The sequence below is a fragment of the Panulirus ornatus genome, chromosome 14, assembly GCF_036320965.1.
Source record: "Panulirus ornatus isolate Po-2019 chromosome 14, ASM3632096v1, whole genome shotgun sequence".
Lineage (NCBI taxonomy): Eukaryota > Metazoa > Arthropoda > Malacostraca > Decapoda > Palinuridae > Panulirus > Panulirus ornatus.
This window is the reverse complement of record NC_092237.1, coordinates 45,582,421-45,608,133: the sequence shown is the minus strand read 5'-3', so window position 1 is coordinate 45,608,133 and position 25,713 is coordinate 45,582,421. Positions and strand designations below refer to the sequence as shown.

General features: G+C 48.8%; 1 long non-coding RNA gene across 3 annotated transcripts in view; it reads left to right on the top strand.

The window, feature by feature from the left end:
* The window catches only part of LOC139753368 (uncharacterized), a 363,994-nt gene that overhangs the window by 158,820 nt on the left and 179,461 nt on the right, over positions 1-25,713 (top strand). The window contains exon 3 of one of the 3 annotated variants that reach the window (XR_011713697.1): positions 19,989-20,036. The exons of 1 other annotated variant lie outside the window; for it this stretch is intronic. This is a non-coding gene — a long non-coding RNA (uncharacterized lncRNA). Of the gene's footprint in view, positions 1-918; positions 1,302-19,988; positions 20,037-25,713 lie in introns of those variants that run through there. One more of the 3 variants, XR_011713698.1, reaches the window with a different exon arrangement.

The following is a 25,713-nucleotide window of genomic DNA, read 5'->3' as shown; positions in this document are numbered from 1 at the left end:
AGTATTCCTTTGCTGGAGGGATGGTTCAGTGCGACTGTGGTCTGACTGATGTCGTACGGCTATTGAGGGTATTTGTATGGACGGTACCTATGATGAGGTATCTGCCTCTGGTGTGGCAGATACCTCCCTGGACGGTACGCTTCTGGTATCTATCTGCACAGTACTTGTGGTGAGGTTCATTTAGTTACCATGTACCGTCGTGTGTGTACCGTTCCCACGCTGGTTCAGAACTGGCTCATACGTACCGTCGTCAAGCAATTTGGCGAGAAGTGTTTTTGTGAGTTGCGACCTGCCACCTCGCGGTGTGTGTGTGTGTGTGTGTGTGTGTTCTGAAAATATACCTCCTGACCTACTTAATCCGAGTATGTTGTCAGGCTACAGCTGCAGGATCCTCTGTAACCTTGGGGCCAAGAGTTATCGACGTCCCTTATCTCTCTACTGGACGGTCTGTTATGTGGATGGACGACACCACTGTAGCCCCACTGTAGCGTGTGAGGGGTCGGTGAGGAGGGGGTGTAAGTGGAACTGGGTGTGTTTGGGTGGAAGACAAGTGGATGCATTTGGCCTGGGTGCCCAAGGGTGTGTGTGTGTGTGTGTGTGTGAGGTGAGGTCAGGCCGCCAGCGGGAGTGTGTCATGGCCTCTGGGTGACCCGGTCAGCCAGAGAAAGTCAGCTGGGCGTGGGGCACCCAGCCAGGCCTCGCTGCTCCCTCCACCACCGCCTGGCGCTGGATGCATGTGGATGAAGTTAGGTGGATGGATTTACGTGGGTGAAGGCATGTAAATGGATGCATGTGGATGAAGGTAAGTGATTGAGGTCGGATGTATGAGGTAGTGCATGTGGGCTGGTCGAGGACAGTATGGTGAGTCCTGGATCACTCACCACACCTCTGTCACTAACCCCCTGTACTCACTTCCAGCCTCCGTGGCGCAGAAGGTGACGTCGGAAGCCGACAGTCTAAAAAGGCTCGGGTTCGATTTCCGGACAGGACATCTAACTCACAGACAACCCAGCTGTTCATCCCCTCTTTTTTATGGGACTTGTCGTTGAATGAGCGCCTGGTGTAAGCTGAGATGTGCGTATGTATGTTTGTATACATAAAGCTAAGACATGGTATGTATATATACATAGTTAAGAGACGAGACAACACGAGTGTAAAACTCTCTTCCCATAACTCACAATTAGTGATGACAAACAGTAATCACTCCAGGAGCAGTGAGAGGATTTCATTACATTTCGTGCGAATCTAAATAGTCTGAATACATCCCTGTTTTTCAAAATGTTTCAGGGCTCACACTTATCGAAAATAAACTTCAGAATCCTTAGTGATGTAATATTCGACCTTAGGGTATGAAAAGTGGTCAAAACACCTACCTTCTCATGAACCTTGTCCTTCTTCCCCCTGGAAGAGACTTTACAGAGTCATCTACCACGTCAGTAGGAGTGTGGCCGTCGCAGCCCGGCAGACGCGCTGGGATTGACGGTACCACACTTTGCCCCGCAGCATAACGTCCCTCGTAACTTGAAGAGTCTTGAGCAGATGCTCACGTAACTTTGTCCACTTGTTTCCCACTAACTAAAGACTTAGATGGCATAAGACCCATCACTCACGTTTGTATTTTGTCTGAGTTACGGCGCTTATAAAGACGTCTAATCTGATGTTTTCCAAAGTACAGTTCCAGCTGTTCTTCCACTGCCAGTAATTCTTGCTTCAACACTGCCGGCGACACAGAGGAGGGGCCCATGGAACATGCTTCTGGGTCAAGATAAACAATGCTTATATCTTCTTTGTAGGTTATAGACTTTCTGCTCAAATGGGTCTGAAAGAGGAGGGTTCCAATGGGCCTGAAGAGTTCTGAAAGGATGTGAATATTGACTTTTGCAGTAAGTGTAGAAGACGCTGGCTAACATCACGAAGTGGAAGAAACCCTACACTCCTGCAGCCCCACCTCCACAGCACTACTATATCTCGCACAGTACTGTTATAGTCACACACAGCACTGGTGCACCACATACAGTACTGGCATAGCCCACACAGCACTGATACAGTCCATACAGCACTGGTACAGCCCACACAGCACAAGCACATCCCATACAGCACTAGTACAGCCCACACAGCACTGGCACATCCCATACAGCACTGGTACAGCCCATTCAGCACTGCTATACCCCACACAGCATTATTGTAACGCACACAGCACTGCTTCAGTTCACAGATCATTGTTATTGACTCCTACAGCCCACACACCTCTGTGCCACAACCCACACAACACTGCCAAAACCTCGGCGCTACTCAACACTGCGACAACCCCCAGCACTACACAACCCTCACAACTCTGCCACAGACCCCTAGAACTGCTAGAACCCACACAACACTGCCACAATCTCGGCACTACACAACACTGCTACAACCCCGCAGCATTACACAACCCACACAACACTACCACAGGTCTCCAACACTGCTAGGACCCACACCGCTACTGCTGCAGCCCACAGCGGACGTCAGTACAACCAAGGTCATAATAAGTTTTGTAGGACTAAGATGATTGCTACAGGAGAGAGAAGCCTTTTACTTGTACAGTTTCTTTCTGTATGGATTAGGAATGTAGGGATACCGTTCCTCTCCTCCAGGAGATGACCTTGTCATAGATCATCAGGGCTTCTGTTATCTGTCCTTCCCATGTGCTATCCTCCAGCAGATAACCTTGTCAAAGAACATCAGATCTTCTCTTATCTATCCTTTTCATATACTGACCTTCTGTAGACAACATCGTCACAGACCATCAGGTTGTATTCCCATGGACTCCCTTCCAGCAGATAACCTCGTCATAGACCCTCGGGTCTCCTACCCGTTGTCCTCATGTACTGCCATGAGATAGGATAGCGAAGCCTCATTACCAGTACCACATAATGCCTCGTATCCAGTAATTACCCCAGAACTCTGCCCACAAAACTTCGCCCAAACAACCTTCATCAGCTGACTCCGGCAACAAAAACTCTCGACTGAACCATTTTAAAACGTATTTCCTGAAGTTATTCTCTCGTTGCGATGACTGCAGTTGATCCACGAGTTTTTGTCCCAAACAAACGTAATCACGATGTGTAAACAGAGGAGGGTTCCCGCCTACTGCGTCTGCTGTTGTGTTACAACCCCCCCCCCCCCCCCCCCCTCCCTCTCATGTGCCTCTGTTAAACTGATTTACGTTATTGAATTCAGGCAGGTCTGTGTACTCGTGTGGGTGGGGGATACTGGCATACACACACCCCCCCCCCAGGTCTCCGGCTATGGAGGGTTCATGTAATCATCACACAAACCTTCAGTTGGACCCGCAGCAGTGTTAATCACTGCGCAGCTCAGTCAACACAGAACTGTGACCTCTGAACACGGAAGAGAGGGACTGTATCAGTTTGACTGGTGTCTGGACGCTGGGGACTTTGTGGCATTACCCCTCTCCACACACACACACACACACACACACACACACACACACACACACACACACACACACACTAGTGAGGGGTCGCATCATCACGCTCTCACCGTCGACTCATTACCCACATACGCACAGCAGTCGCTGGTGAGGGCGGTTGTGAGGGGTCCATAACTTGGCAGAGCGACTCTGGGGAAACACTTTTAAAGTTTGCACGTGTTGGCGGCCGTGAGTCGAGGAGGAACGATGATGGAGCGTGATTTGCTGCACGTCGGGGTATTGGTGGTCACTCAAAAGCTGAGTCTTCCCATCGTGTCATCATCTCCGTTGACGTGAGTATAGGGAGATGAAATGAATCCCTCAATACAGTACACGAGACTCGAGTGGAATTGGAGTATTAGATTCATTTGAATGTATCCTAATTGTAAATGGGAATTGATTTCATGAGTGTGTGTGTGTGTGTGAGAGAGAGAGAGAGAGAGAGAGAGAGAGAGAGAGAGAGAGAGAGAGAGAGAGAGAGAGAGAGAGAGAGAGAGAGTGTTTGTGTCTGTAATTACGTGTTTGTAACTACCCCTTAGTACCGTACGGGAAGGGACTTATAAAACCAGTGGGGCCCCATCCCTTGAAGTTTCTGCACCATCTTTCGTATGTTGTCCATATTCATTGTTGTATGACTCTGTTTATTCCATTCCTCCAGTACTCCTGGTTACTTCCATGTGGTGCCGTCTGGTTGTTCTGTCGTTGTATCTGTTCATCGCTGACATCACCAACTGGTTAGCAACATGGTGGCTGTCATCAAGACCCATCCATGGGACTGTAACTCATCATTCTCAGTTATGGTACCATCACCGTTGCCCTCTTCTGGACCTCCTCTATGAGTTCTCTGTGCTTCTGCAAGTCTTGTGACCAGACTTCAAAAGAGTATTTACGTTTGGCCTCAATATATCATGTGACCAGTTTTCTGAATACTTCCTTACCCACGTTTTTGAAGGCTACTGTGATATTCAACAGCAGAGAGTTTATCTCCTCTGTTATTCTCTTAAGGTGGGGCTGTAGCGACAGGTTAGGAACAGTGTCAACTCCCAGGTCCCTCGCACACTTAGACACCTGAAGCTCATTTCCTGCTGAATGATATTTCAGTTGATGTCATGTGCAGCGGTGGGCGAGCCATGCACAGAAGAAAGGCAGGCTCTGTACAGTGGTGGAAGGTCTTTGTACATTGGGGAAGGCATCGTACAGCAGAGAGGCAGGTCTGGTACAGTGAAGTGAGCAGACCGTGTACAGCGGGTGGCAAGGTCGAGGTCATGTACAGTGGAAGGCGAGGTAAGTCAGGTTCAGCGGTGGGGGAAGCAGTCCCTACTATCCTTCACAACGGAACCCTTCGTACCAGAAGGATGTAGACAGTACCCGCCCAGGGAGGTACTACCCTCCTGACGTAGGAGTGATGGCGGGGAACCATCTTACAACCTCCGTACCGGGACTCCTGGTCTGACTTTCTGCCTCATTATAACCAAGTTACTTGGCAAGTTTACTTATCTTCTTCCAAGTTGCGCCAAATTTCTCCTGTTGTTGCATGTTATATCCTTCCTTCTCTTATAATGATTTACTTGATGTTCTTAGGGCTACGACCTACCATTTTTTTGAAGCTCTGTATATATATATATATATATATATATATCCCTGGGGAAAGGGGATTAAGAATACTTCCCACGTATTCCCTGCGTGTCGTAGAAGGCGACTAAAAGGGGAGGGAGCGGGGGGCTGGAAATCCTCCCCTCTCGTTTTTTTTTAATTTTCCAAAAGAAGGAACAGAGGGGGCCAGGTGAGGATATTCCAAAAAAGGCCCAGTCCTCTGTTCTTAACGCTACCTCGCTAACGCGGGAAATGGCGAATAGTTTGAAAAAAAAAAAAAAAAAAAAAAAAAATATATATATATATATATATATATATATATATATATATATATATATATATATATATATATATATATATATATATATTTTTTTTTTTTTTTTTTTTTATCCCTGGGGATAGGGGATTAAGAATACTTCCCACGTATTCCCTGCGTGTCGTAGAAGGCGACTAAAAGGGGAGGGAGCGGGGGCTGGAAATCCTCCCCTCTCGTTTTTTTTTAATTTTCCAAAAGAAGGAACAGAGGGGGCCAGGTGAGGATATTCCAAAAAAGGCCCAGTCCTCTGTTCTTAACGCTACCTCGCCAACGCGGGAAATGGCAAATAGTTTAAAAGAAAAAGAAGAATATATATGCATGCACATATGCACTATTTACGTGTTAGCCTTTAACGTGAATAGCGAGCTAGACTTAGGGACACGTAAGTAACGGCCTTCTTTTCACAAATTGACTCATCACAACGTGTTATGTACACTAGTGTGCTGCACCAGTCCCGCCTGACCTCCCATCCACAGCCAAGCCCACAGAACGCCCCCTGCTTCCCATGTACTATCTATCTATCTGTATATCCTTCTATCAGTCTCTCTGTACTCAGGTAGATTTTCCGACAAGTCATAGATTTCAGATTTTATGACCTTGACCAACATACTGGTGCTCTCGTAACTCAGGGTCGGCTTTCCCTGCTTAAACGTTGGTGTTACGAGTCAGTTGAGCAGTGTCAGGAGGAGGAGGAGGAGGAGGCGTTGGTAGGGGTGTGTGAGACCAGGCCTGGTGTGTCTTCCTCCCTCAGTTGTTCCGCAGGGCCATGAGGCCAGTGGCTTGTGGTAAGACCCTCGCCAAACATTGGCCTATTTGCAGATCTCCATATTGTGGGGCGGCACCCGGGGCCTCCTACATGCCAGACTCGCCCCATTCTGCCTCCTGGATTCTTCTGTGTCTCCGCCTCGACCACCTTCCTGTCCTCAAGCTTCCACGTCGTCGGCGACGGCACGAGTTTCTCCTGCAGGGGTCATGACCGTCTCACGTGCCGTCCACTGACCTGCCAGTGTGTGTGTGTGTGTGTGTGTGTGTGTGTGTGTGTGTGTGTGTGAAGATGGAGGGACTGCCGCTCTCCATGGGATTGTCAACGACGATATAATGTACGCAGCTTCTACGTTACTGTCCATAGCCATGCGTTTCAAAGGAATGTTTTATTATTCTTCGTTATTTCGTCTATAACTGTCCGTCTGCTTAACCACATAAACACACACACACACATACACACACACACACACACACACACACACACACACACACACACACACATACACACACATACACACACATTGAAATAGAGACACAAGAAGTAAGTGAATCTATACAGAATGATATACACTGGTATAGACATTCGTGTTCCGGTATGTGTAAGGTCTAAAAAGTTACAGAGTAAACAGGATCAATGTCTGTTGGCAGAAAGGCAGATTATAGAGAAAACCAGAGACATGTTGGTTGACGAATCCACCTCTGATGGACCTAGCAGACTGGTGGTGGTGACACCAAAATTAGAAAGATGAGTGAAGCAGGCGATGATTGGTAGACTTGAATCACTCGTGGTTCTGAGACCCGAAAAAGACCAGCTAAAGATGGGAAGATGAAGAAGGATGGAGAGGATGGAGAAGGATGAAGAAGGATGGAGAGGATGGAGAAGGATGGAGAGGATGGAGAGAATGAAGAAGGATGGAGAAGGATGAAGAAGGATGCAGAAGGATGGAATGCTGATGGAGGGACACGTAGAGGCGTGACAAGCACAAGTTCTGGGACGTGTGAGAAATGAGGAGATCTGGAGGATGTAGACAAGACGTGAAGGGACACGACCAGTAGTGGTTACGTCCCATCTGCAGTCATGTATAAGCCGGGAGGTACACACGCGGGCTACGAAACTGGGAGGCAAGGAGGAAGGAGTTCAGTAGAGGGTCTTCGTTAGAGATTATATACCAAGAGAGAGAGAGAGAGAGAGAGAGAGAGAGAGAGAGAGAGAGAGAGAGAGAGAGAGAGAGTAATACAGTCAAAAGTAAAAAACTTGAAAAGATCAACTAAGCCAAGAGGACGGAAGAGCTCTCTCTGTACTTCAGAGGTATCAGGCATCATATGTGGCGGAAATCGGAAATGTCACACTCAAAGTAATGTGTACAAATGCAGCTGGATTAGTTGTGGTAAATAGCAGGGGTTCGAGAACCGTATTAGGGAAAGTGCACGTGATGGTGTTTGGAGTTGCGGTGGCAGAGCTTACGTAAGAGATGAAATCTCGCCTGTCCTTCATGGGCCACATGCATCGCGAGAGTGTATGTGGTCTTAGAATTGTATCTTTAACACCTGAAGAAGGTGTTAACGATCATTCGGTTAGTGGCTGTAGTAACGTACGTGGACGGCCTTAGTGACCCCTGGCAGTTTATTAGGCCTAAAACCCAACCAACCAACCAAATCCAGAGGAGCACATAGTAGTAAGGACGTCCGGAAAGAGGAGGGAGGAGGAGGAGGAGGAGGAGGAGAAGGAGAAAGATTTGGCCCTCTTGATAAGAGACGAGACATTTCAGGAAACACTGGAAGATACCCCGTGCAGAAAATACGTAATGGGAAAAGTTACTGTGGGAAAGACGTGCATAGTGATGTTGGTACGATCCTCAAACGCATTTTAATGAGCTAAAGTAATCATATGATTATAACAGTGAGGGAATAACAAGGAGGATACATGAAGCGGTAAAACACCCGCTTCACAGAGATAGTATTATACTAATGATAGAGGAATACAACCATATAGAAGTGGATGAGGGGAATGTAGAGGCTCACGGAGACAGAGTCGTGTAGACAAACTTCTTAGAAAATACGCGAGAAAGTTTCCCGTGTTGGCGTGTCAGTGAACATAGTGGGATGAGAGGGACTGATATAACCCATCATTACTTTTTCTTATCTTCACAGATAGTAGCATGGACTCGTGAGAAGAAGATATGTGACACCAAATGGAAAACGTGATCGTGTGATGCTCAAGTCTCATCATGTGTTACGTAAATCAAGAGGTAAGAGGAGCAGAGATGAGACCAGACTCAAACAGGAGACACAGTCAGGAAACTACACACACATCTTCAGAACTTCTGTGGTACTATTTATTGAGGAACTGGGGCTCAGCTGCCAGGTTGTGAGGCATCGTGGTGGACTGGGGTTCAGTTGCCAGGTTGTGAGGCATCGTGGTGGACTGGGGCTCAGCTGCCAGGTTGTGAGGCATCGTGGTGGACTGGGGGCTCAGCTGCCAGGTTGTGAGGCATCGTGGTGGACTGGGGCTCAGTTGCCAGGTTGTGAGGCATCGTGGTGGACTGGGATTCAGTTGCCAGGTTGTGAGGCATCATGGTGGACTGGGGCTCAGCTGCCAGGTTGTGAGACAGCGTGGTGGACTGGGGTTCAGTTGCCAGGTTGCGAGGCATCGTGGTGGACTGGGGTTCAGTTGCCAGGTTGCGAGGCATCGTGGTGGACTGGGATTCAGTTGCCAGGTTGTGAGGCATCGTGGCGGACTGGGGCTCAGCTGCCAGTTTGTGAGACATCGTGGTGGACTGGGGTTCAGTTGCCAGGTTGTGAGGCATCGTGGTGGACTGGGGTTCAGTTGCCAGGTTGCGAGGCATCGTGGTGGACTGGGGTTCAGTTGCCAGGTTGCGAAGCATCGTGGTGGACTGGGGTCCAGTTGCCAGGTTGCGAGGCATCGTGGTAGAAGGATCCATGAAATTTACAGTGAGAGAGTAAGAGCGTAAGTACCTCTAGCATTAGACAAAAAGGAGGTTACGACAGAGGGTGGAAAGCCTCTTTAGACGATGTCGGAAAGGAAAGGAGCTTTAAGATGCTCTAGGACGAAGCCAAAGGCAGCACTTCAGCTGACCAGCTTCTGGAAGGGATAAGAGCACGAGGAACGAATATTGCAGGGCAGGAAGTGAGGATGAGAAAAACTTTAGAGAGAATATTGTGGACAAGGTGGGAGACTATCCAAAATATTTCCAAAAAGATTCATCAACAGAAGATTATTTGTTAGAAAATAGCTGGTCAGGTGAAGGGATTCAGAGGGAAGAATTATAGACAATGAGGCAAGGACATGTGAGGAACTGAAAGACAAGATCAAAAGTGTCTTTCCAGTGGAAGACGCCGTAACCTCAACGCTAATGACGTGAAATGGGGATAAGGTCGAGGTGAGGACGGAAATATCTAGAGTGCATAAACAGACGACTGAAGGCTCATAGTCTGACGATATGTGCTCATATTTACTGAGGATGTGTGCAGGTGCACTTAACACACCACCTGAAGTGCTGTTCAAGATGGCCATGGAGAAAAGTGACGTGACAAGGAAATGGATGAGGGCAGTCATCATACCCAATAGTAGCAGCAGGAGGGACTGAGGCCAGCAATAGCAGCAGGAGGGACTGAGGCCAGCAGTAACAGCAGGAGGGACTGAGGCCAGCAGTAGCAGCAGGAGGGACTGAGGCCAGTAGTAGCAGCAGGAGAGACTGAGGCCAGCAGTAGCAACAGGAGGGACTGAGGCCAACGGTAGCAGCAGGAGGGACTAAGGCCTGCAGTAGCAGCAGGAGGGACTGAGGCCGGCAGTAGCAGCAGGAGGGACTGAGGACAGCAGTAGCAGCAGGAGGGACTGAGGACAACAGTAGCAGCAGGAGGGACTGAGGACAGCAGTAGCAACAGGAGGGACTGAGGCCAACGGTAGCAGCAGGAGGGACTAAGGCCTGCAGTAGCAACAGGAGGGACTGAGGCCAGCAGTAGCAGCAGGAGGGACTGAGGCCAACAGTAGCAGCAGGAGGGACTGAGGTCAGCAGCTGCAGCAGGAGGGACTGAGGCCAACAGTAGCCGCAGGAGAGACTGAGGTCAGCAGTTGCAGCAGGAGGGACTGAGGCCAGCAGTAGCAGCAGGAGGGACTGAGGCCTGCAGTAACAACAGAGGGGACTGGGGCCAGCAGTAACAACAGGAGGGACTGAGGCCAGCAGTAGCAGCAGGAGAGACTGAGGCCTGCAGTAACAACAGAGGGGACTGGGGCCAGCAGTAACAACAGGAGGGACTGGGACCAGCAGTAGCAGCAGGAGAGACTAAGGTCAGCAGTAGCAGCAGGAGGGACTGAGGCCAGCAGTAACAACAAGGGGGACTGGGGCCAGCAGTAGCAGCAGGAGGGACTGAGGCCAACAGTAGCAGCAGGAGGGACTGAGGCCAGCAGTAGCAGCAGGAGGGACTGCGGCCAGCAGTAGCAGCAGGAGGAACTGGGACCAGCAGTAGCAGCAGGAGGGACTAGGGCCAGCAGTAGCAGCAGGAGGGACTGGGGCCAGCAGTAGCAGCAGGAGGGACTGGGGCCAGCAGCAGGAGCAGCAGGAGGGACTGGGGCCAGCAGTAGGAGCAGGAGAATGTGCGTTGTCCTACGGGCCGATCCTCCTGACGAGTGTGGTCTGTAAGGTGCTAGAAATGACAACAGAACACAGGTAGTTGACGACTTGCTGACCATCTAAGTGAAGGGCAACGTCGTGTGTAACGAAACTCTTAGATTCTTACATGAACATGAGCTCCGTTGTAGGTGAATCAGAGAGCTGGGCGGACTACATCTGAACTGCCAGGAACCATTTGACGCTGTATCACATAGGAGGTTGGCAACGAAGCTGGATCTTGTGGCAGAAATGTGTGTGGAAGTCCTTTGTAGAAGGGACTGAAGGACGAGTGTCAGAGGAGCCTTCTCGATATGGGTTGAGGCTACCAGTGGCGTGTTGCAGGATACCCTTCTGGGACCGTTACTCTTCTTGATCTATGTAATTGACCTGCTAGACACTAGACACGGTCAGAATGTGTTTACGGATGATGCCGAGGTCATGAGCGAAGTGAAAATCAAGGAGGAATGCATCACCTCACAAGAGGACCTTACACATATATGATTGATGACGTTCAACCTGGATACGGGTAAAGTACTAAGAATGAGACCAGAGCTGAAGAAGGCCTCGGTATCGATACTATCTAGTGGGAGAAACACTGTAAGAATCTGTACGTGAGAGACTTGGGAGTCGCCCTCGTCCCTAAGATGCAGCTTGCTGCGTCTCGCCGTGTGATGATAGTGAGGGAGGCAAACTCTCCTGGCAGATATTGGAATAACATTCAGGATTACTTGCATGAGGAAACACTGGAGAAGCTCTTCGTCGTTGGTAAGTGCAGAACTGGAATATGTTTTTTCCAGTTTGGTCACCACATTTACAGCAACCCAGAACACCACTAAAGAAGAACCAGGAGACGGCAGCAAAGATACACCAGAATGAAGGCCTAGAGGCTTTGAATTTGCCTACCAAGGAAGAGAGAAGAGTGAGGTATGTTTTTAACCCAGACTGATGACGTAAACAGTGAATAGATATTCTAAAGATGCGAGGATAGACCATCCAGAGGACAAAACATGAAATCAAGCAAGAAAACTTGTTAAGATAAATGTAAAGAAAAAGTACTCTGACAGTGAATGAATGGAATGAAATCGAGTTACGTGACTGTGAATGTGGACTGCATAAAGAAGTTGAAAAAGTTATATAATAATGAGAAAATTTGAGAGATGGGGCCCCACGAGTGTCAAACTTTCCCTTAGTATTGCACAAATAGGAAAACACACACACGCACACACACACACACACACACACACACACACACACACACACACCACAATTTGCCTACGTAGACTAAGTATCTGTTTTATACTTGGTGAGAAAGTGCTGTTACTGTCATTCATAATCACTTCCCCAGACGGTGCTTCTGCTTTCTTGTGCCTCTTCTCGAACCTAGGGGGTCAGTGTAGTGCTGAGCGTGAGACATGTTAGGATGAGGTGGGTTCTACTCTGTTCTGTTGAGAGGAAGGGGGCTCTACTCTGTTCTGCTGGCAGGAGGGGTGTCCTACTCTGTTCTGCTGGGAGGAGGGGTGTCCTACTCTGTTCTGCTGGCAGGAGGGGTGTCCTACTCTGTTCTGCTGGGAGGAGGGGTGTCCTACTCTGTTCTGCTGGCAGGAGGGGTGTCCTACTCTGTTCTGCTGGGAGGAGGGGTGTCCTACTCTGTTCTGCTGGGAGGAGGGGTGTCCTGCTCTGTTCTGCTGGGAGGAGGGGTGTCCTACTCATTTCTATCGGGAGGAGGTGGTTTTGCTCTGCTCTACTGAGAGGAAGGGGTTCTACTCTTCGGTTGGGAGGAAGGGGTTCTACTCTCTTCTATTGGGAGGAGGGGGTTCTACATTGTTCTATTAAGAGGAAGGGGTTCTCCTTTTTTGTTGGGAGGAAGGGGTTCTACTCTTCTATTGGGAGGAGGGGGTTCTACATTGTTCTATTGAGAGGAACGGGGGTTTTACTCTGTTCTACTGGGAGGAGAGGTGTCCTACTCTCTTCTCTTGGGAGGAGGGGTTCTGCTCTGTTCTGTATCTTGCAAGTGTGTTTCTAACAAGTTATATATTCTCTGACTTTCTCTTACGTTTCTGTCAGCTTCTTACAGACACTGTGTGTACAGACATAGCGTCAGGCGACAGGTGTGAGTCGACCCCTCACAGACGTGATGGGGCAGATCACAGAACATTCATGTGAGCCAGGTGGAGGCAGAGCCTGGGCATCCTGATGACAGGTGCCGGGGCAGGAGGGAGGGAGACTCAACCCAGACCACATCTGACGGAAATTGGACATCACAGAGACTCTTAAGAGACGAGTCATCGTTCTATTTATGAGGGGAGTTAGGTAGTAATGGAGATGAGAGATCCTGTTCGCGAGGAAAGGGAGGAAAACCTCCGTGGTGTAGCGGTTAGTGTTCCTGACCGTCACGCATTCTTGGGCCGCCGGGGGTCAAGTCCGCATAGGTTCGAATCCTGGTCGCGGCGTTCGATCCGCTGGTTCACCCAGCTGTTTATCCTGCCCTAAGGGCTGGGTGATGACTTAGGCTCCTATCTTACGCTAGGATATATATATATATATATATATATATATATATATATATATATATATATATATATATATATATATATATATATTCCTATGAGTCCACGGGGAAAATGAAACACGATAAGTTCCTAAGTGCACTTTTGTGTAATACTCACATCATCATGAGAGACACAAGAGAGAAATATGACAGACAGTTGATATACAACGAAGACACGTAGCTAGGACGCCATGTGGTAAACATGGTCTTTGACAATCACATATTATAGCTACGTCTCTTCGTTGTATATCAGCTGACTGTTATATTTCTCTCTTGCGTCTCCCTTGATGATGTGATTATTACACGAAAGTGCACTTGGGAACTTATCGTGTTTCATTTTCCCCGTGGACTTACAGAAATATACTTGATAACGCGCAAAATTGTGACCCTTTCCAATATATATATATATATATATATATATATATATATATATATATGTGTGTGTGTGTGTGTGTGTGTGTGTGTGTGTGTGTGTATGTGTGTGTGTGTGTATGTGTGTGTGTGTGTGTGTGTGTGTGTGTGTGTGTGTGTGTGTGTGTGTGTGTGTGTGTGTGTGTGTGTGTGTATCAGTAGAAGGAGTGATCAGCAGCAATTTGGAAGGGGCAGAAAAACGTGAAAGCCTCCCTGGTCAGGAGGGGAGGCAGCTTGTGCAGGAAGTACGACGCTGCCCAGCTGGTGGACGAGACTGGTCTTGGTGCCATCTGCAGCATCCAGCCTCACTGATCATGATGGCTGCACCAGCTGCCCCACTATGGCGGCGTGAGGTAGGTGGTGCGGGCGGGCAGGCAGATGGTTGCTTACACAAGCTGTGTTAATTGTGAAGCCTGCCACCCACCAGCTGTACGAGCCAGGTCAGGGGATAGGTCATTTTGTTAACACACATACACACACACACACACACACACACAGACACACACACACACACACACACACACACACACACACACACACACACACACACACACACACACAAGTCCCCACCCTGCCCACATTTGCCTCACACCAATGTCCTATTTTCTACCCCATCCAAACACCCACCCTACTCAGACGCTCCGCACACAACCCATACAATGGTAACCTACACCAACACGCAACCGGCACCCTGCCTCACATCATTCCCTTATACTCGTACGTAAACTTACAGTGTTACATAGGACCACCAGGACACTGAGAGAGACCCTATGGTGACGCAAACTGTGGGTAGTGTTGGCAGCCTCGCAGTATGTTAACGGAGACTGTGGGTAGTGTTGGCAGCCTCGCAGTATGTTAACGGAGACTGTGGGAACGTTAATAGCCTGGCTGTATGTTGTTGGGTGTTGTGAGTAGCCTCCGAGCACAGCGTTACGGCCGCTGTCTACGCCAACTTGTAGTCTGTCTATTTAGCGAGCGTTGACCGAGCAGTCGGCACCTCCAGACCGGCCAGCCGGAACCAGTGGTTCTCCGCGTCCCCACACGACCACTGGACGGCCCTATCCCTTCCTGCTGAGCTACTGCTGGCCCCACTCCCTCCTGCTGCTACTTCTGGCCCCAGTCCCTCCTGCTGCTACTTCTGGTCTCAGTCCCTCCTTCAGCTACTTCTGGCCTCAGTCCCTCATGCTGCTACTTCTGGCCTCAGTCCCTCCTTCTGCTACTTCTGGCCTCAGTCCCTCCTGCTGCTACTTCTGGCCCCAGTCCCTCATGCTGCTACTTCTGGCCTCAGTCCCTCCTGCTGCTACTTCTGGCCTCAGTCCCTCCTGCTGCTACTTCTGGCTCCAGTCCCTCATGCTGCTACTTCTGGCCTCAGTCCCTCCTGCTGCTACTTCTGGCCCCAGTCCCTCCTGCTGCTACTTCTGGCCTCAGTCCCTCATGCTGCTACTGCTAGCCTCAGTCCCTTCTGTGCTACTGCTGGCCCCACTCCCTCATGCTGCTACTACTGGCCTCAGGCCCTTCTGGTGTTTTTTCTTTTCATCATTCCGTAGCTGACACGTCACGGGCAAAAACATTGCCCATTTGTGACGATCTTAGAGTAAAGGAAAAGCAAGTTGTAAAAGAAAAATAGTTTGTAAGTTCCTCAGGTGCGTTCAGATTTGACTGTTCCGCCAGAGTCGTTGTAGGAAGAAGGGAAGACCAAAGAAGGATGAGAATTCCAGTTCTTCGTTGTTACCTGCGAAGGAGGAGGCGGTATCATAACTGTCGCTCCTCGTTCGGCTGGCTGGTCGCCACACAGAAACCTTGGGAAGCAGCAGCCAGTCACTTGCCACGGGTCGAAGCCTTAGTGGAATGAAGCACACCTGAACACTCCACGATAACAGTACACAAAAATGATACAGTATAGCGGGAGGGCAGCCACACCACATCGGGCGGTGTGCGATGGTTGACGATAAGCTATCGCAGGAGAAGTGATAGGTCAGAAGGCTTATGATTTCACTCTGGTTCAAGAAAGAGAGATGGAGGAAGATCCATCCCAGATGTGTGAGTCGTGCTCCCTGCTGGAGAGAATTAAGGCCTTCTTAGATATGGCATAACTGCTCACAAGAAGTAGAGTCTCCGCACCTATACAACACCCACAGGTTTAAGTAGATTGTGTGATAATTATGACGTAGGGTTACCAAGCTAGAGTGGTAGATGGGGTTATACCCAGCATATTCATGGTGTGGTGTTACATGGTCAAACTGGGAGTGTTTCAAGATATAATGGTGGGGAAACATGAGAAATTTAGAGAAAGATTCAGGCAGGAATTATTGAGGTTTTGCACCATTACATTTGACCAGGTTACTGGTTCCCGTCTTCGGTGAGGCTTCACATTACCGTAGTGGAGGAGATGAATCTATGGTGAGGGGAAAAATACAAGTTTGAAACGAGGGAGAAAGTGATAGCAGGATGGAGTGAGTATGTAGTGGGAGGAAGTATTGGTCAAAGAATGAAGATGGTTGGAAGCTGAGGATGGATCATTTATGGAGAGAAGAAAGAGAGTTGGCGATGTGGACAGAACCTTGCTGAACAACACTCTTGACGGGATGCGAGGGAGAAGTCGCTCCATTCACGACAACCACGATGGAACGACGAGGAAGGAAGCACTGGGTGACAATACAGAGAAAGACAGAAAAACCAAAGGAAAGAAGTTTAGGAAGGAAAGATTTATGCCACACGCTGGCAGAGGCTTTATAAATGTCGAAGACCACGACACAATGCTCACCAAAATCTCAGAGGGAGGAGGACCAGAGGTGAGTCCCATAGGATAGAACTTGCACCGCCTGGGCCATATTGATGATGTGGAAGAAGGGAATGAGATTCCCAGTGTTTAAGAAGATGTGAGTTAAGGAGACTTTAAAGTCTATGGAAGTTTGATGGGTGAGAGGTACGGGAGAAGGGTTTGAACCGTCTCGTATCGTAGGAATGGGCTGTACCAAGGCATGTTGGAAAAAAAATTTGGGGCATTAGAGAGAGACGAAATAGACCACCAAAGTTCGGAGTCAGCTCAGAGACACACTTCCCTGGGATACAAGAAGGTATGCCATCTGGGAAGCGAAGGATAGTGCACAGGTTCAGTGGGAGGAGGTGGAGAGAAGGGACTGGATGGGGCAAAAGAAGGCACCGGAGAGAGCCGTTTTTATCAGATGGACACTTGGCTATAGATCGACCAGGACGGAAACGAAGAGGAAAGGTTCAGCTTCAGTTCTTGGCGATGGGTTTAGTAGAGGAGGACCAGAAAGATTTGTATGTAGAGGGAGGAGGACAGCACACTGGCTCTTTATGAAGGTGTGTTTGACTCTACAAACTACGGCTTTGGACTGAGTCAGAGCGCAAGTGAAGATGGAATGAGATTCTGTAGAGGAGAAGAGCTGCTGCTGCTGTTGTCCTCATCCTGCTTCACTGTTGCTATAACAGCCCCGCCCGCCTCCATCTGTTATTGGTAATGCTTACAGCTTGTCCTGTCGATGGTTTTACTGCTTACATCTCGTTCTGTTGCTGTTGCCTTCGGCTGTTATCTCATACTTGTTCTTTTGTGCTTCCACTTCCTATCATTGCTGCTGCTGCTGCATGTATCGTTCCAGCAGCCAGTTTTACTGCTTCTTTTGCCATCCCTCTTCCTTTGTGCTGTTTTTGTTTCTTTTACCTGCAGCGCCTCCTGCTGATGGTCATGCTGTCCTGGTTCGTCCTACAACAGCTTCCTGCTGCCTCACCTTTGTCCTGCTGTTGTTGATGCTGCACCTCAGCGTACGCGACTGCTGCTCCCCTTCACTAGTTCTGCGGGTGTTGTCTTCAGTTTGTCCTGATCCCGATGCGTCTCCTGGCTCGTTCTGCTGCTGCTGTTGTGTTCCACATGGTCATGCTGCTGTTGGTGCTCCTGCACCTCAGAATCCTGCTACTGTTGCTGCTGCTTCCTGCAGGTGCAGCCTCCAGGTCCGTGCTGCTTCCGTTGCTGCTGCAGCTCTCAGTCTTCTGTTCCTGAGGTTGCCACTGCTCTGCTGAGGCGCTACCAGCTGCTGAACCACTTCGTCATTTCTTGTAGTGGTGGCCTCAGTCCCAGCCCGCGAACCAGCCAGCCTCCAGCGCAGCCTCCAGTCCCCGGCCCGGCCTGATGGTTCTGCTACACCTTCAGCCAAGCTCCTGTAGTTGTGACCTCAACCCATCTTGTCCACGCCTCCCGTGTCACGTGCTCCTGCAGCTTCGTCCTCCAGTCTCACATCTTATTGTTAATACTACCTCTCCTGCTTCAGCTGCTCCTTGATCATCGTGCTGCAGCTGTCTCCAGTCCCTCAAGCTGTAGCTGTTGTCCCCTTCCCCTGGTTGTCCTGTTAATGTTGCTACTGCTGCCTCCAGCCTCTCTTGCTGCCTCTTCCCCTAATGATCCTGCTGTCCCCTTGTTTTTCTCTGTTCATTTTTCTGGTTTTGTTCAGTTTGTGCGGCTCTCATTCCCTCCTGCTCATACTCCAGCCTCCAACCTTGTCGTCCTACTCCTGCTGCATCATCCAGCCAGTCCTCTAATCTGTCCTGCTGCCGCTCCTACTGTCGGCGACGTGTCTCTCAGTCCCATCCAATGTCTCCTGCTGTTGCTGCTACCTCCAACATCCGTGCACACACACACACACACACACACACACACACACACGAGTAGATGGATGAGGGTCTCTGGCTCAACAGTGTAGGAAATAGTAGCATCAGGTTATATAATCCAACAATGCATTTGTCCCAGGACTAAGAACATACTCGTGGATGCCAAGACGGGATGGAGAGGCGTACAGGGGAGGTATTGTGTGCCCCCTCAGGAGAGACTGGTGATGAAGGAGGCATGAGGAAGGAGGGGTACCTGTGTGTACCTGGCCAGCGTATCTAGAGCGGGGTAGGCCACTGGTGGAGAGCGTGTCGAAGCGCGTGCTCTCGTAACATAGTTGACTCCACCCTCGTGAATTTGGTGTCTTTCTTAAACCTACTTCAAGTAAGAGGCGACAGTCCTTGAACGCAACGTTGCGATCCCTGACCACAACGGTACAGTCCTGAGGTATAATGGCTTGGCCTTTGACTTGAGCCTTAAAGGTCAGGTTAAAGGCCAGCCCCATCATACAGATTGTCGTGGGGTAATACCGTATTATCTTGCTCATGTTTATAATGCAGGTCTGTTGGTATGTGTCAGGTACACGCTGGGCTCTGTGTGTGTGTGTGTGTGTGTGTGTGTGTGTGTGTGTGTGTTAACCTTCATAATGTGTCATCACACACACACTGATGTCTGTAGATCAGTGAAACAGATAATATACTCGACGCGTCACTCCTTGGCTGCATGATCAATATAATTCTTGGTTTGCCTGTGGACAAGACCTCTAGCTGAATGTTGTCATGACCGTCCCCCTTCAAGCTGTGCAGTTTAGTTTGTCCTCGAGTGACTCATTACACGTGAGAGACGAGGTAGGTATGTACACAGTACGTCTGAGGTTATAAACGTAGGACGTCATAATGATGATATGGACTGGACACACTTGCCAGAGAAGGTGGTTAAGATCCTGTTGAGGTGTAGGGTTGACTCGTTCCAATCTACAGCAGATACAAGGAAGATATATATAATAATTTCTTAATCATGTAATCTAACCTTTGTAAATATCATCTTATTATTGTTAGGATATTCGATACATTTAGTTTACGATGATGCCAGGAAAGTGAAAATCTAAATTCAGTAAAGGTGAGGAAAAAATATCATAGTTTCTGTTGTTTTAATATTCTAACATCTGAAGCAGTAATGAGATTCGTTCTTGAAGCAGTTTCAGCTGACTAGGTACCTGAAATATCGAGGGAGATGCACCCTCTCATTGTTCGTCAGTCTTTATTTTGGAACAGCACTCACTCCCTACGTCTGACGTATCCACCAGACTAGATACATCATGTTCTTGTATGTGAACCTCAGCCACCAAACGTGCTAATTACCGGAGTGCACCAAGTGTGTATAACTCTCTCACCAGCACACGTAACGCAAGACCAAGCCAAGGTCTCGCTACAAGATTATCTTTCTTACATACACGGAGAGATTGTGTGTGTGTGTGTGTGTAGTCAACCTCTTTGTACTGTACGGTAATGGGGGAGGGGGGGTTAATGCACACATGGGGGGCCCCGGGGATTAATACAGGGTGTCCCAGAAAGATGTACTTACTTTTTGAAACCCTGTAACTCACTGATTTTTTTTTTTTCTTTTTTCAGATCCAACTGACCGTAGAAATAATTCAGTGAGTTATAGGGTCACCAAAAAGTGAGTACATTTTTTAGGGGACACCCTGTACACACATGGGGCCCCATCTCTTGAACATTCTCCATTTTCCAAAAGAAGGAACAGAGAAGGGGGCCAGGTGAGGATATTCCCTCAAAGGCCCAGTCCTCTGTTCTTAACGCTACCTCGCTATCGCGGGAAATGGCGAATAGTATGAAAAATATATATATATATATATATATATATATATATATATATATATATATATATATATATATATATATATATATATATATATATATATATATTTTTTTTTTATACTTTGTCGCTGTCTCCCGCGTTTGCGAGGTAGCGATATATATATATATATATATATATATATATATATATATATATATATATATATATATATATATATATATATATATATATATAACTTATTCTCTGTGCTGTTTGCATTAACCATGTCTTCATTCATTTTGTCTCATTCATCCACCACTCCCATACAATCAAGGTACTTTAATTCATTTTCTTTAATGAGTTTCTTACTTGATTTTATGTTATGTCTCCTGTGCCTTCTGCCCGTACGTACACCTCTCGACGAAATGTTCACTGTCTACTTCATATGTGTGTGTGTGTGTGTGTGTGTGCGCGTATGTGTGTGTGTGTGTGTGTGTGTGCGAGCAGGATATGGTCACTGGCTCAGGAAGCTGTTGCTTCCTGCTTCCCGGGAACCACACACACACGTTGCTACTGCCCCAGGCGACCGGGCTGGCGTTCCTCCAGATAATGAGTGTTTATCTCTGATCTTGCTGGAACTTATTCTTATAGTTCCATAAATTTTATGTTGGTCAGCTGGGCGACCATAAACAAGACTTCCATCGGCTGATAATTACGGCCGAAAATGACTTACACATCCCGTCGCCAGTCGTTTTTAGCTGTAGCAATATTGGTTGAGGCATCTGTAGCAGGAGCGGCAATGGTAGCAGTAGCAGGAGAAGCGGTACTACCTCCATCATGAGCAGGAACTCCCTAGATGGTAGCAGTAGCAGGAGAAGCGGTACTACCTCCATCATGAGCAGGAACTCCCTAGATGGTAGCAGTAGCAGGAGAAGCGGTACTACCTCCATCATAAGCAGGAACTCCCTAGATGGTAGCAGTAGCAGGAGAAGCGGTACTACCCCCACCATAAGCAGGAACTCCCTAGATGGTAGCAGTAGCAGGAGAAGCGGTACTACCTCCATCATCAGTAGGAACTCCCTAGATGGTAGCAGGAGAAGCGGTACTACCTCCATCATCAGCAGGAGCTCCCTAGATGGTAGCAGTAGCAGGAGAAGCGGTACTACCTCCATCATCAGCAGGAGCTCCCTAGATGGTAGCAGGAGAAGCGGTACTACCTCCATCATCAGCAGGAACTCCCTAGATGGTAGCAGTAGCAGGAGAAGCGGTACTACCTCCATCATCAGCAGGAGCTCCCTAGATGGTAGCAGGAGAAGCGGTACTACCTCCATCATCAGCAGGAACTCCCTAGATGGTAGCAGTAGCAGGAGAAGCGGTACTACCTCCATCATCAGTAGGAACTCCCTAGATGGTAGCAGGAGAAGCGGTACTACCTCCATCATCAGCAGGAACTCCCTAGATGGTAGCAGTAGCAGGAGAAGCGGTACTACCTCCATCATCAGTAGGAACTCCCTAGATGGTAGCAGGAGAAGCGGTACTACCTCCATCATCAGCAGGAACTCCCTAGATGGTAGCAGTAGCAGGAGAAGCGGTACTACCTCCATCATCAGCAGGAGCTCCCTAGATGGTAGCAGTAGCAGGAGAAGCGGTACTACCTCCACCATCAGCAGGAGCTCCCTAGATGGTAGCAGTAGCAGGAGAAGCGGTACTACCTCCATCATCAGTAGGAACTCCCTAGATGGTAGCAGGAGAAGCGGTACTACCTCCATCATCAGCAGGAACTCCCTAGATGGTAGCAGTAGCAGGAGAAGCGGTACTACCTCCACCATCAGCAGGAGCTCCCTAGATGGTAGCAGTAGCAGGAGAAGCGGTACTACCTCCACCATCAGCAGGAACTCCCCAGATGGTAGCAGGAGAAGCGGCACTGTCTCCATCATGAGCAGGAACTCCCTAGTGGGCGAAGAAGATGGATCTCTGGGGCCGTTGAAGACTTCAGGTCCAGAAGCCGCCAGAAACTAACCACAGGTGTTAGTTGGTTACGGACGCACCCACGTCCCCCACTGTCCCTGTACCTGTGTCATCCTCTGCACATTATACCTTCACCATCTCGATGATGTCCCCCTGTGGGCTGAGGTGATAAACTTTATCAGAAAACCTGACTGTGTTATCAGGGTTATGCGTGCGTTCCCCTTCCTGCATCACCAGAGGCAGTGTCATGCGTCGGTCTGTACTGCTGAAGTTTTCCCTACACCCGTCTCTACTGCTGAAGTTTTCCCGGGACTAGTTCGTGTTACTGAAGTTCGAACTGGTCAAGTTATCCTTGATACGCTTGCTAACCCTCCCACTTCCAAGCAATTTTTTTGTCAAGTTCGCTATTTAGTATAGTAGGGAAACTTCCCTCCACTTGTTGGTAATGTAGAGAAACAGTCTATCCAGTAGGTGGTATGGAAGGGAAACTTCCCCTCCTGTAGGTGGTATAGCAAGGAAACTTCCCCTCCAGAAGGTGGAATGGCAGGGAAACTTCCCCTCCAGTAGGTGGTATGGCAGGGAAACTTCCCCTCCAGAAGGTGGAATGGCAGGGAAACTTCCCCTCCAGTAGGTGGTATAGCAAGGAAACTTCCCCTCCAGAAGGTGGAATGGCAGGGAAACTTCCCCTCCAGTAGGTGGAATGGCAGGGAAACTTCCCCTCCAGTAGGTGGTATGGCAAGTAAACTTCCCCTTCTCTTGTTGACATTCGTGAGACATTTCCTTCCATCATCATCATCATCATTACCACAATTCCTCTTATCATATTATCATCATTATCACTGTATGACCATCGATGGTATCGTGCTCAACACAGCAGCCCCAGGTGGACACAGACCGCCAGTCAGACACAGTCTCGGTCTGTGTCAAGACCTTGCCACAGCCAGAGCAGGTTACAGGCAGGTACACATCAGGTAAGACACACGAAACTATGACATCGAGCACTCCAGGTGGTGTCGGCTCTTCTCTGTACCTCATAGACGAACACGAACTGTACATTGGTGAGTGTCTGAATGATTACTGGCGCTCTACTGATTACAGACCTCAGGACCTAGGGTATCTATAGCCTAATGATTACTGATACTCTAGTGATTACAGAGCTCAGGGCCTGGGGTATCTAGAGCCTAGTGATTACTGATACTCTAGTGATTACAGACCTCAGGACCTGGGGTATCTAGAGCCTAGTGATTACCGATACTCTAGTGATTACAGACCTCAGGACCTGGGGTATCTAGAGCCTAGTGATTACAGAGCTCAGGGCCTGGGGTATCTAGAGCCTAGTGATTACTGGTACTCTAGTGATTACAGACCTCAGGACCTGGGGTATCTAGAGCCTAGTGATTACTAATACTCTAGTGATTACAGACCTCAGGACCTGGGGTATCTAGAGCCTAGTGATTACTGATACTCTAGTGATTACAGACCTCAGGGCCTGAGGTATCTAGAGCCTAGTGATTACTGATGTTCAAGTGATTACAGACTTCAGGGCCTGGGGTGTCTAGAGCCTGGTGATTACTGATACTCTAGTGATTACAGAGCTCAGGGCCTGGGGTATCTAGAGCCTAGTGATTACTGGTACTCTAGTGATTACAGACCTCAGGACCTGGGGTATCTAGAGCCTAGTGATTACTGATACTCTAGTGATTACAGACCTCAGGGCCTGAGGTATCTAGAGCCTAGTGATTACTGATGCTCAAGTGATTACAGACCTCAGGGCCTGGGGTATCTAGAGCTTCGTGATTACTGATACTCTAGTGATTACAGAGCTCAGGGCCTGGGGTAACAATAGCTTCGTGATTACCGATACTCTTTAAGGTCTCCCCTTACTGTACTGTGGATGGTCGCTCCTCTCTGAGCTACACCCGTCCATCCTGTAAACTGGTCTCGTCAAACCCCGTATGTGGCTCTTGTATCCTAGGCACCATATACTGGACACAAGCCCTGGACCTCCTGTGTATCAGTGCACTAGTGCTCTCTGTATGTTTGTCTTCCACTTGATGTATTTCAACCTTCCGTCGTAATTTCATTGACGTCAGTACGTATTTGTGTATTACTAGTCTTATATTTGATTGCTCTGTGATACGCTGTGTGTATACAACCCGGCGTTACCTGGTTCTGTATCATACCAATGTTAGCTAGATTGTTCCTCCATTATCTAACGGGACGAGGACCCTCTGGGCCCACTGGGGCCCCCACACCTGTCTTCCTCCTATGTCGATGTATTGTACCCCACTGGACGGTCTGTTGTCTGCACTACATAGGTACGCTTCACCAACACAGACCCGGAGAGGTTACGTACATTGTGTACACTGTGTACGTCTCAGGTTATATCTTGGCTTGTTATAGTTGTTGTTTTGTGGTGTTAATAACTCTGTTCACGCAGATACTGCTCCTTGCTTTATTGTTCTGTAAACTATTTCTCGCTTAATTATTGTGGTTCGTATCAGTGACGTGACTATTATTCTCTTACGCAAGTTAATGACGTCACGGGAGAGTTGCCGGATACCACTGGACAACACACTGCCCGAATTATTCTCATTTTCTTTTCATACAAACTTGCCTTTTCAGCCCTTGCATTTTTGCCGTATGCACATAACGCTTACTGGTTGTGCTTGTGGTGACGCATAGGTAGAAAGCGAACTGTAAGTAGGTTATAAAGACACATTACTCAGCTTTTAAATCCGTCTTCACGTTTCGTAGACCATTTTTATGAAATTGTAATTTCTTTTTTTTGTGAATATGTTAAAGAAAGAACCGTTGTGCACAACAGCCGTAAGCAGTTACTGTGAAAGCCAAGCCACTGGGGTCTGACTAAGACCCTTTGTGAGGTCTGTAATCCTTTTTTGCGCTACCGCTCACGGGATGAGCATTGGGTGCACACTAAATCTCCCGGGGCTACCGGTACAAATCAAATCAAATGAAGGATTTGAGTTCTTGATGTGCCATCAGTGCTGCCCTACAGGTGTAGTGTGACCTGGGCAATTGCGTCTTGGGCAGTGCGTCCTGGGCAGTGCGTCCTGGGTAGTGCGTCCTGGGCAGTGCGTCCTGGGTTGTGCGTCCTGGGTAGTGCGTCCTGGGTAGTGCGTCCTGGGTAGTGCGTCCTGGGCAGTACGTCCTGGACAGTGCTTCCTGGACAGTGCGTCCTGAGCAGTACGTCCTGGACACTGCGTCCTGGGCCGTGCGTCCTGAGCAGTGCGTCTTGGCCAGTGCGTCCTGAGCAGTGCGTCCTGAGAAGTGCGTCTTGAGCAATGCGTCCTGGACAGTGCGTCCAGAGTAGTGCGTCCTGGGTAGTGCGTCGTGAGCAGTGCGTCCTGAGCAGTGTGTCCTGGGCAGTGCATCCTGAACAGTGCATCCTGAACAGTGCGTCCTGGGCAGTGCGTCGTGAGCAGTGCGTCCTGGGCAGTGCGTCCTGAGCAGTGCGTCCTGGACAGTGCGTCCTGGGCAGTGCGTCCTGAGCAGTACATCCTGGACAGTGCGTCCTGAGCAGTGCGTCCTGGGCAGTGCGTCGTGAGC